This window comes from Notamacropus eugenii, chromosome 4 (genome assembly GCF_028372415.1).
Source record: "Notamacropus eugenii isolate mMacEug1 chromosome 4, mMacEug1.pri_v2, whole genome shotgun sequence".
Lineage (NCBI taxonomy): Eukaryota > Metazoa > Chordata > Mammalia > Diprotodontia > Macropodidae > Notamacropus > Notamacropus eugenii.
The window spans coordinates 412,393,442-412,405,865 of NC_092875.1; positions in this window are offsets into that span (position 1 = coordinate 412,393,442).

The window sequence follows — 12,424 nt, forward strand, 5'->3', positions numbered from 1 at the left end:
GCAGCTCATGAGAGTTTCAGAGGCTTATTTATTTCTGATCTAAGTAGCAACTTCTTGACAAGGAAATTTTCCCCAAAATGGAATGGGTGGCAGCCCACTTACAAAAGGTGTTCCACTAAAACTCAGCTTGGTAATGGTACAGAAGGTATTCCTGATTAGGACTTGTTGGAACTGAATGGTTCCTGAGATCCTTCCCATATCTGTGATTCTGTGCCATCCTAGGTTACCCTTTAACTCTTAGAGCTCTTGCTTGGACTCTGAACTATGGGTCCAAAACCTAAGGATCTCTTCACTGTTCCTGGGGTCACCAAAGTTTTAGAGGGGCAGAGCAAAAGGGAAAGAGCCCATCAAGATCCAGCCATAATCTACTCTCTTAAAAAGAAGGTACTTCCATGGCTTGGCAGAAAAGAGTCCTGAATTCTGAAACTTACTGGTTACATGTTGGCAAAGCACCTGAGTCAGAGATACCCTGACATCTGTTTATGTAAAACTTTCCTAAAGAGCCACTTCACTTGGTTTAATTGCCTGGATCAAGAGAGTCTGTGTGGTGATGTTTCTCTAACTACAGAGAAAGAAACTCTGATTTAATGTGTGCTAACCATTATGCATAATGCATTGATTGATCTGTGTATATGTTTCATGCTCACGCTAATGCTGTAATGATTATCCTAGCTGTCTGCCCCTATTGTCTCCAGTTGCCACAGTTAGAGTCACTTAACCCCTAACCTGTCTCCTTTGCTTCTCCCCCCAGCTCTGGGACACAACTAGACCATACATAGTAGGGCCCAAATCCATGTCTCAGTATCATCAATCTAGCCATATTCTTCTCTCACCTTGTACCCTGATTCTAATAATTGGCCTCTTGTTTTAGCCTTTGAGACCAAGTCCACTGCCTAACACTCTGGAAAACCAATCTTTGATAAAGCCCATTGGCATTCAAATGGAGCTGCTTGATTATGCCTTTAAACCCAAATCACTCTGGATCTTACTGATTGTCCAATAATAGGTCCCAACCCAAGCCTTATTGCTGATTGTTTGGGTTTTGCTGTGTCAGAGTGCGTGGAAATAGCAACTGTTTCTATTCTGCCCAGAAACTATGAGGACCTTTCCCTACCCAAACTGATTCTTTTGTGAAGGCAAACTAGGGCATCTTTTGCCTCAATTTTTACCTAGCTTTTAACTACTGAATGGGCATTGCCTCAGACAGACTGGGACCTGGGAAAGACCTTAGGTTAAAAAGGCCAAGACCTCCCACTTTATCAGGGACCATCACCAGCCTTCTTGACTTACATTTTGACACTGGACTCCCAGTGACCGTGGAGGAGACTCTAGAGGCAGATGACTTTGCCCAGCCTTGCCTCACTTAAGTTCAATTCACTTGCAAGTCAAGAAGTCACTTTCCTGACATCATTGGTCTTCTTCAAGAATGAAGGATAAATAAGTAATACCTTATACTAGGTAATCCTCTAGGTGCCTATCTTTTTATCCCTGCCTGAATCCCTGCCTTGATTCCCAACTACCTACCCTAAGTCTCTGAAACTAGTATCCTGCCATCCTAGATTCTTTGGCACTGGCTCTCTATCTTCTACTGCCATGCCTCCTCTAAATTAGCTGTCCCTCATTCCTCTTAACTTCCATCTTTCAGAATTCCTAGTTTACCTCTAAAATAAGCTTAAGTGTCATCTTCTGCATGTTGCCTTTATTGATGTTCATAGCTGCTACAAGGTAAATTTGAGGGAAAAAACAGTATCTGTTTTGTATGAATATGATATCTCCCCTAACCTTTAGCTCCTTCAGGATAGGGATTTTTTTTTCATTTTTGTCTTTCTAAACCCAATACCCAGGCAAGACCTATCATGGTGGCTGACACATAGTAGATATTTAATAACTACTTGTTAATCAATCGATCCAAAAGCCTAATTTCTATTGGGGTGCTTTCTAGTTTCCCCAGCATTTTTGTCATGTGCTTGTGCTTAGAGGATACGGGTCTACTATATTCAGTTGCATTTATGATTCTTGTTTAGCTAGTCTGTTTCAGAGATCAACTTTTCTGTTTTGTTTTCACTGACCAAATAATTTTGATGATTATTGCATTATTATATAGTATAATGTCTTTTAATGCTATCCTTTCCTGTCTTCCTTTCTATTATTTTCATTATTTCACTTTTTATGGGCCTTTGTTTCCTCCAGATAAATCTTTTTATTATTGTGTCTAGTTCTATAAAGTAGACCCTTGGTAATTTTATTGGTATGGCATTAAATCTGTAATTTACTTTACGTAGTATCATTTTCTGAAAAGACTTTTCAGCCAGGCCAGTGTTAATAGAGCATTTCCCAACTCCTAAGTAACAAGCTAGGATTTCAAAAGATTAGCACCTAAACATCACTGTACCTATTACCTAATCCAGAAAATAGGAATGATGAAACTGACTTAGGATGCAAGTTTGTAATAGGGAGCAAAAGATGAGCCTTTACTTTCTATGGTTGTGAGAATCAGTTTAGGTAATGTGTACCTGTTGAGTGCCATATAAATGTAAATTATTGTAATATTTTAAAAGACTCCAGGAAATAACTTTGTAAGTGTATTAGTATCGCAGATGCTAGTGTAAGCCCTTCTTTTGATAAATAAACTAAGACTGAGAAATATTCAATTATTTACTCAAGGTCACACAAGAATTGAGTGCCAGAGTCAAGATCCAACCCCAGGTCCTGTAAGTCCAAATTGAATATTAACTGGATAGGGTTGAGAGTTCAAAAAAGTCAAAAAATATCTCTGAGACAAGAGGAGTAGGGGAGACTATATAGTGAAGGAGAACTCTAATCCCAGGCAGAACATGGCAGCAGTAACTTCTTCAGTCTTTTTTCTGACTTTCCCATAATATTCACCCATAAAATGAGGAAACTGAGATTTGCACAACCTATCTTGTAGGGCTATCATAAGGAAAGTGCTTTGCAAAACTTTAAAAGATTATATAATGATGATGATGAACTCCCATTATGTGATCAGTTACATACATTTAAAAATCATCATACTTATATGACTAATTTAAATTTTCACTTTGGACCTATATATTAAAAGCTATCTTTCATCATCTGAGGGGTCCAGGAAGAGGCTTCATAGGAAAAACACATAAGGAAAAAGAGAGATATCATCAGAACTACTAGGAAACACTAAAGTGGGAGAAGCAGAGATATACATCTCAGAAAGCAGACACAGATATAGACAGTCACCTAAGAAAGGAAATAACTTCTAAGACCATGCCCACTTTGCAGAATGGAAGAATGCCAGCTATGGTCTCAAGCAATAAGCTGACTCTAGAAACCCAGATGCATAAAAGACCCAGTAGAGATGCTGCAATCTAAAGGGAGTTTTGTAAAGATTCTTTGAAGACAGAAAAGACTTCAAAACCCTGTGGTACCAGGAGTTATGTTACCTTTGCCACATATGTATACTGCTAATATGCTTCCCTTCCATAGTTCAAAGCCCAGGAGTTCTCTGGATGCTATATGGATTTGTTGGGAAGTATGCTCCATGGTGTGGGATTGATGTTTAATGCCAATTGTGCTTATTATACCATTTTAATAAATGGCTTTGTTAATAGCAAATTAAGTATACTGGCTGATTGATAATAGAAAGGACATCCATTGTGTCTTACCAGTGGGGCAGGTAGGAGGTTCAGTGGATAGAGTGCTCGACTTGGAGTCAAGAAGACTCAATTTCAAGTCTAGCCTCAAATTTTTAGTAGCTGTGTGACCCTGGACAAGTCACTTCATCTTTATCTACCTCAGTTTCCTCAACTATAAAATGGGGGCAATAAAGCACCTACCTCTCAAAATTGTTGTGAGGATCGAATGAGAATATTTAGAGCATGCCTAACACAATGCACATAATAGATGTTTTATAAATGCTTGTTGGCTCTGTCTCTCTCACCACCCCACCTTCCAGGAGCTCCAGTGTAAACACACAGTGTTCATCCTCTAACCTGAGAATATCAGTCACTCTCTGGACCCTGAAACCTTTAATGTGAATAGGACCAGAAGAAATTTTACAATAGGCTCTCCTTGAAGTCAGGAAGATAGACTCACCTCCTGCCTCTGAAACATATTGCATGCATGGCAATGAGCAAGTCACTTAACTTTTTAGTGTTCCTAGTAAATCTCAGATTAGTTGCCAATATTCATTTCTTGGGGGAAATTTTCTCCCAGGTATTACCTTCAATGAAATCACAAGTCCAGACAAAGTAAGTAAATAAATCTTATTTGAGTTTCCTCAGAGTGTAATTTTTTATGAGACATTTGATAACAAGATTTTCAGGTGAAACAACTTTAAGAACTATTGAATCATGTGATTGATTGGTCAATAAAATAGAATTTAAAAGAAATTTGGTATGATCTATGAAAATATAAAATATCCACATTAATAGAACATGAAGTAGATAGGTTAATTCCATTTCAGAAAACAGAGGTAAACGATATGCATAGAAATTACCAAAGTAAAAAATAAATAACCAACCAATCAATCAACAAACCTTGGTCCAGTTACATTCAGAAGTGAATACTATCAAAACACTTAAAGAAACTATACTGTACAAATTAGTACAAAAATTTCAAAAGAAATTATTCTATCACACTCCTTTTATGAGATAAATAGAGCCCTAATACCTAAAGCACAGGGTAATATAGATAAAGAGAACTATAGGCCAGTGTTATGAATGGATATTGATTCAATTTTTAAAAATAAAATCCTGGCAAAAAGACTACAATAATACATATTAAAAAATAATTACTGTGATCAAATTTGATCTAAAGCAATGATCATAATTATATCAAAACATCCCAAACCACATGACTTTATCAATTGATACAGAGAAATCCTACGTTCAAATACAATATTCATTTGTGCTAAATAAAAATCTTTACAAAATGTAAGTACGTTTTTAAATTGATAATATATCTAAAGCCAGAAACCTGCATTATATGCAACAAGAATTTGTTAGCAAATTCCCAAATAATTACAGGGAGGAGTAAAGCAAGGATTCTCATTTACCCCACTATGGTTTGATGTTGTCCTAGAAATGCTAGACACAGCAGTCAGAAAGAAGAAAATTAATGGTATAAATGCTCACAAAGGGGAGACATGACTATTCCTTGTTTGCTGATAAAATGATGAATTTTAAACAGAAAATTCTAAAGAATCTACGTAGAAACTATTTGAGATAACCTCAGTAGACTTTCAAGACATATAATAACCTCACAAAAATCACCAACATTTCTATTCTGTGATTTTTAAAAAGAGAAAATAATGCAGAAGGTGTAATAGTAATTTAAATGGAAAGCTGTTTCTCATTAATTAATAGGCCCATATGATCTGCTTAAACCACTTGGAAGCCTATGTCTCGTGTGGTGGGAGGAGTTTGCTGAAGAGGCAGAACAGGAAGGGTGGAGTGGAACTGGGGGTGAGTAGGGTCAGCTCAGAGGGATAGAACAGAGGCCAACTAACACACTGTGACAGTTGATAGTGAGAAAGCCCTGGCTGAGGGAGGGGAGGTTTGAGAATGGCTTTGACCCCTGCTGTGATCATGCTTATTAACTTCTTGGTCACCATGATGGATTTTGCTTTCTGGTTCTGGAATCCAGCTTTCTGGTGTTTAAATAAATGTTTTTCTTCTGCCTTTGATATGGAGAGTCTTTTATATTTGGCTATTGAGAACTACACTGGCATGTTCATAGTCACCACCAGTGCTGTGAATATTGCCTTGGCAATACAGAAGGAACCATTTTAAATTACTAAAAGATGCCTAAAATATCTGGAAGTCAGTCTATTAATGCTCATTCGATAACTAAATAGATACTATTCCATGATATTTTGAAAAAATAAAGACTAATAACTGGAGAGATATTCAGCATTCAGGCCTGGGTTGAACCTACATAAAAAATAATATCTGTAAAATGGGGATAATAATAGGGTAACTGCAAAGATCAAATAAGATAACATATGTGTGTATGTGTGTATGTGTGTAACACATGTATGAATACTTACAAACTTTAAAGAGTTATAAAAATACTAGCAATCATGAAACTAATTGGTCCAATCTTTCTGAAAAGCAATTTGAAATTATGCTCAGTAACTAAAATGATCAGAAACTTTTACCCAGTGATCCCCATAGCTAGGTATACAAAGTCCCATTCCTAAGCACATACCCCAAGGAAGTAAAAGAAAAAAATAGAAAGGTCTGAAACACACACACACACACACACACACACACACACACAAGTATGCTCATTGACTAAGGAATACCTTTAAAAAATTGTGATATGTAAGCATGACAGAATGTTACTGCACCATAAGAAATTTGAAATATGAAAAATACAGGGAGGTCTTGGAAGTCTCAGATGAAATAATATAAAATGAAATAAGTAGAACCTGGAAAAAATATGCATAATGAATACACCAATATTAATGGTAAGAACAACATTAGAATCAAAATTGAAAGCTATATAATTAAATAATCAAGCTTAATTCTAAGAAGCTTTATGAAAATGTAGCTCCCTTCTTTGCAGAGAGACTGTTACATATACTACTGATCTTGAAAGATGTGATGTTTAGTTTTACTGAACTGCTTTTTCTTTCCTTCACGTTTTTTTTTTTACTCTTCACGGCAAAAGATGGTTCTCTGAGTGAGATGGAGGGAAGGGAATATACTGGCAAATGAATGTGATATTTAAAATGTGAATAAATTTTAAAATAACTGTGATCACATTTTATTTTTTATCATGTATCACAATTGTCATATTCATATAGACTCTTACAGTTTATAAAAGCTATTTCCTCATAACAAATGGCACCATGAGGTCAATGATGTAAACATTATTTTCCCTGTGAGGCAGCTGAGGAAACTGAGGCTCAGAATGATTAAATAACTACCATGATCATATAGCTGGGAAGTAGTTAGATCAGGACTTGAACCAAGATCTTCTCACTTTAAGCCAAGCTTTTTCTATTGTATCACAATGCATGTTTGCTTCATAGATATGTGTGGCAATCCAATTCATCATCAAATAAGGACTGAAATAAGAAAATGCAAATTATGCTTCTCAAGTATTCAAAATGTGAATATTTTATTTCTCTGATACTACTCTAGATAAGGTACCCATGGTAAATTCATTTTTCAATTTTTATATTATAGTTGAGTGTCTAACAACACTGTATAAAAATAGTTGGTGTTCAGTAAATGTTCAATGGAAGAATGAATTCTTGAAAATCTTTTTAATCAAGTCACAATTTTTCTTTGGGTTCACCTTCCCACAGTAGCCAGAGGGCCAAATAGATCTCTATTTTCTTTCTCCCAGTGCCTTTTTCCAATGACACATTTTAAAAAATGAAGTGAAAGATTATCCTTAATTATAACTGTAGCATGTTCCTCTGAGGTTTTCATGCCTTGTTTAAACACCAAATTGAATTCTTCCAATGACTATATTCTTTCATCCATCCCTCTGATTTTATTTCAAGCCCATCAAATCACCGGTTAATTGAGTCAATTTTTAAATCCATTACCTCCGGTAATTTCCAGTCTTCTCCTTTGAGAATTGTATAGCCTGCAGAATTTTCTCCATCGCTCTGTGCTCAACTTTGAAACCCTTTTCCTCTTAGTCACTCTGAAACTGAGGAAAGTGGCCTTGTCCTTGAACAGTGAATCTCAACTTTACCAGATGTCATGTCCTGTGAAAAAAACAAAACAAAACAAAACAATTAAACCAAGGTCACTCCCATGTGAATTTACATTTATACTTTGGTCCTATTCCATTTCCCTCTGAGGAGTTACACTGGACCTCCCTGTAACACTATCCTGAGTGAAGGCACATATCTTAAGTATTGCTTTTTGCATCAGAAATCTGATGGATATCTTTTGAGGCTTCAATCACAAATGCTCCCTTGTATCAGGCTCACTACTGAGTCCCAAGAATTCTCTGTGTGAGCATTCAGGGTTATAGTGGAGTATCACTGTACTTTCCCATCACAGAATTAATCCATGAATAAGCAACAAACATTTATTAATTACTATGTGATAGGCATTGATCTGGGGAGAAAAAAGAAAAAAAAAGAGCCCCTGCCTTTAAGAAGCTTGCATTCTAATGGAAACTGAAAAAAAACAAGCTAGTAGTCACCAAACATGCATTTCCTAGTGGAGGTGATAGGTAATATAGACTTTTATCTTGCCTTTAGAGATGCTGAAAGAAAAGCTCCTCATTTCCAGACCAGCCCATTGGAAAAGGGAGTTCTCAGGTGGATTTCAGGAACAGCAAAGTCAAGTGTTTTCTCAGTCCTGAAAGAACTGCTATTTCTTTTCTCTCTTGGAAGCTGGGTGGTTCTGGATAAAATGTTGGGCTTAGATTCAGGAACATCTGAGTTCAAATTCTACCTCAGACGCAAAGAAAGTCATTAACCTCTCAGAGTTGCCTCATATGTAAAATATGGGGATAATGATAGCTCTTGCTTCACAGGGTTGTAGCAAAGATCAAATGAGATACCAGGTATAAAGCTAGTCATAAAACTTAAAAGTGCTAACCATAACAAGAAAGATGAGAATGAGAAGGATGATGGAGTTATTTTATCACTGTTATTTATTCACTCCCATTGTTTGTAATATTATAGATCATTTTGAGAGAAATATATTTGTGTTTGTTATTTTTAATTTAGGAGTATTGCTAGTAACAAATACCATGGCTACTCTATTTTAATAATTCAATGTCTCTATTGACATATTATGTCTTTGGTATGGAATATTCTTCCACAGTCCCAACTGCGGTGTATTCTGGCTACTTAGTTCACATATCCTTTTTCCATGGTGTAAAAGGAAATAACAATTTAAAACAAATTTATTCTGTTGATCAGCAACCATTGGTTTATATTTCAGAGCAACAACTCAGTTCATTTCACTTCAATAAATACTAAATGACTACTATTTGAAAAAGCACATGAGAAGGGGAAGAATCACATAGAGTCAGAGTCAGAAAGACCTGGGCTCAATTTCTGCTTCTAACATACTGGCTCTGTGACCCTGGGCAAGTCACAGAATTTCTCAGCAGCCCAGGCATCTCTAGCAGTCCAGGTTGGAGAGAATATTCTGCTCTGCCTTGGGCAAGGTTGTTGTCTCATCCTGTTTCCTACACAAGTGAAATAGCAGGTCCAGGTCCATCCCATGTGCCAAGGTGGGATATCACAGGATAGGGATGCAAAGACTGAAATGAAAACAGTCCATGTCCTCAGGGAGATAATATTCTTCTGGAGACAGATTACATTTACAGAGTTAAGTATAATACAATGTACAGAGTGAAGGGACTGAAGAAGAGAACAGATAAAGAGTTCTAGGAATATTGGAAGAGGAAAAGGATGAGAGCATCAGTAGTGGGGAGGAAGTAGGGGAAACCAGGGAAGACCTCTCATAAAAGAGCTACAATCTAATCTAGCTCTTAAGAAAATGTTAATATTTCCTATAAGGTCATTTAGAGAATGGGTTGGAGTTTTTCGTTATTCTGTATTTGTCAAATATTATCAAAGAGGAGCATGGAACCACAAATTTCTATTGCACGTAGCTTGAATAAATTGAATAAATTCAACGTATTAGCTTCCAAACTTCCCCAGTGTCTGTCTCCTGTACCACCTTTTGTTCACTTCTGCGCACTGAAAAAAAAGTGCTTTTAGTAAGACATTCTTCTCTTTTTCATTTTTTTATTTTATCCCTATGTCTAATTTTCCTTCCCTTCCAATTTACCTCTAACCCAAACTAATACCATCCTTTTTGTAAAGTCATTCTAGTACATTTAACCTAACAGTCTCATCCCTGTTATCTAGAGCATCATCCTCCATAGTCGTCCTCCATAGCCAGGTAATGAAAAAGATTCTCTACTTGATAAGTGTTATCCTACCTATAGCAGCAAAAGACAATTAGTACAAGACCACTGGGAGTTTCCTGCAGTGTGGAAAAATTAAAAGGTTAAAAAACAACTTTATATATGCTCTCCTTCAGCAGAGTAGAAGGAGGTAAGAGGGACACAAATGCAGGAGTCAAAAAAGAAGCTTCGGATTCTTACTAATTATAAGGACAATGAACTGAAGTCTATTTGCATCTTGTTTTTTTCCTTCTTGCTCATAAAGAAATCTCTAAGCTACATTTCCACTTTCTTCCCACTATCACCACTTTCCAGGTCTTCTCCATCATTTTCTTCTGTATTGGTATACCATCTCTTCCATCTTTCCTCCTCAAACAACTTACACTTTCCTCTATTCAGGGTTAATAATAATCCTGCTGCTGCCTTTTATCTCACAGTCTAGCAAGAAGCAGCCTCTATGAGTCATCTCTGATGCAGTGGAAGAACCATAGGACCATGGATGTCATGGATTGAGCTAGCGGTCCTTTAGTGTCTCTTCCAATTCTGTGATTCTATCTCAAACCAGTATAGTTGTTATCCTCTGTCTCATCCAAATGACCTTGTTTTATAACTTCTTGAATTATTTTCACATTTTAGGGTAAAAAGTTGATTTGAGGACACATTTCAGGGTTCAATCAGTGCCACTAGCCCTGGATACAGGTTGTTCCAAGTGCTAAAACTACTGATTCCAGCTCTGCATTGAGATAGTCAAGTTTTCCTAAAGCCATGAAGTTCTTCCTTATACCAACTTAGACCATGTTTGACCAAATACGTAGGCAAAGATGTGGACTCAGAAATTATGGCTCTTATGACAATGATGAGACAATCTACCAAAATGTATGGGATATTGCAAAGCAGTTCTTAGGGGAAGTTTTATATCATTGCCTACATGAATAAAATAGAGAAAGAGGAAATCAATGAAATGGGCATGCAGCTGAAAAAGCTAGAAAAAGGACAAACTGAAAATCACCAAGTAAATATCAAATTAGAAATACCAAAAATCAAAGGAGAGGTTAATAAAACTGAAATTAAGAAAACTACTGAACTAATAAATAAAGCTAAGAGATGGTTTTATGAAAAAAACAATAAAATTGATAAACCATTGATCAATTTGATTTAAAAAAAACAAAGAAAACCAAATTATCAATATCAAAAAAGAAAAGGATGAACTCACCTCCAATGAGGGGGAAATTAAAATAACAATTGGAAATTACTTTGCCCACCTATATGCCCATAAATTCGACAGTCTAAATAAGATGGATGCATATTTTAAAAATATATAAATTGCCCATGTTAACAGAAGAGGAAGTTGAATATTTAAATAACCCCATCTCAGAAAAAAGAAATCAAATAAGCCATCAATGAAAGCTCTAGGAAAAAATCTTGGGGGCCAGAAAGATTTACAAGTGAAATCTATCAAACATCTAAAGAACAGTTAATTCCAATACTATACAGACTATTTGGGAAAATTGCTGAAAAAGAAATCCTACCAAATTCATTTTTATGATACAAACATGGTTCTGATACCTAAACTAGAAAGAGGCAAAACAGAGTAAAAAAATTATAGACCAATTTCTCTAATGAATATAGATGCAAAAATTTTAAATAAGATATTAGCAAAAAGAATACAGCATTTTATCATGAGAATAATATGTTATGATCAGATAGGACTTATACCAGGAATGCAGGGCTGGTTCAATATTAGGAAAACTATCAACATTATTGATCATATCAACAACAAAACTAACAGAAACCATATGATTATCTCAATAGATGGATAAAAAGTCTTGACAAAAAACAACACCCATTCCTATTGAAAACGCTGGAGAGCTTAGGAAGAAATGGAGCCTTCCATAAAATAATAAGCAATATCTACCTAAAACCGTCAGCAAGCATTATATGTAATGGGGACAAGCTAGAAGCATTTCCAATAAGATCAGGGGTGAAACAAGGATGTACATTATCACCACTGTTATTCAATATGGTACTAGAAATGTTAGCTTTAGCAATAAGAGAAGAAAAAGAAATTAAAGGAATAAGACTAGTAAAAGAAGAAATTAACTCGTCAGTCTTTGCAGATGATACGGTGATATACTTAGAGAATCCCAAAGAATCAAGTAAAAAACTAGTTGAAACGATAAACAACTTTGGCAAAGTTGCAGGTTACAAAATAATCCCACATAAATCATCTGCATTTCTATATATTACTAACAAAGCCCAACAACAAGAGATAGAAAGAGAAATCTCATTTAAAGCTACAGTAGACACTATAAAATATCTGGGAGTCTATCTGCCAAAACAAACCCAGGGACTATATGAACACAATTACAAAACACTTTTCTACCAAATAGATCTAAGTAAGTAGAAAAACACCAGTTGCTCATGGGTGGGCCGAGCTAATATAGTAAAATGACAATCCTACCTAAATTAATTTACCTATTAATTTGCCAATCAAGTTACCAGATAATTTTTTCTAGCGCTAGAAAAAATAATA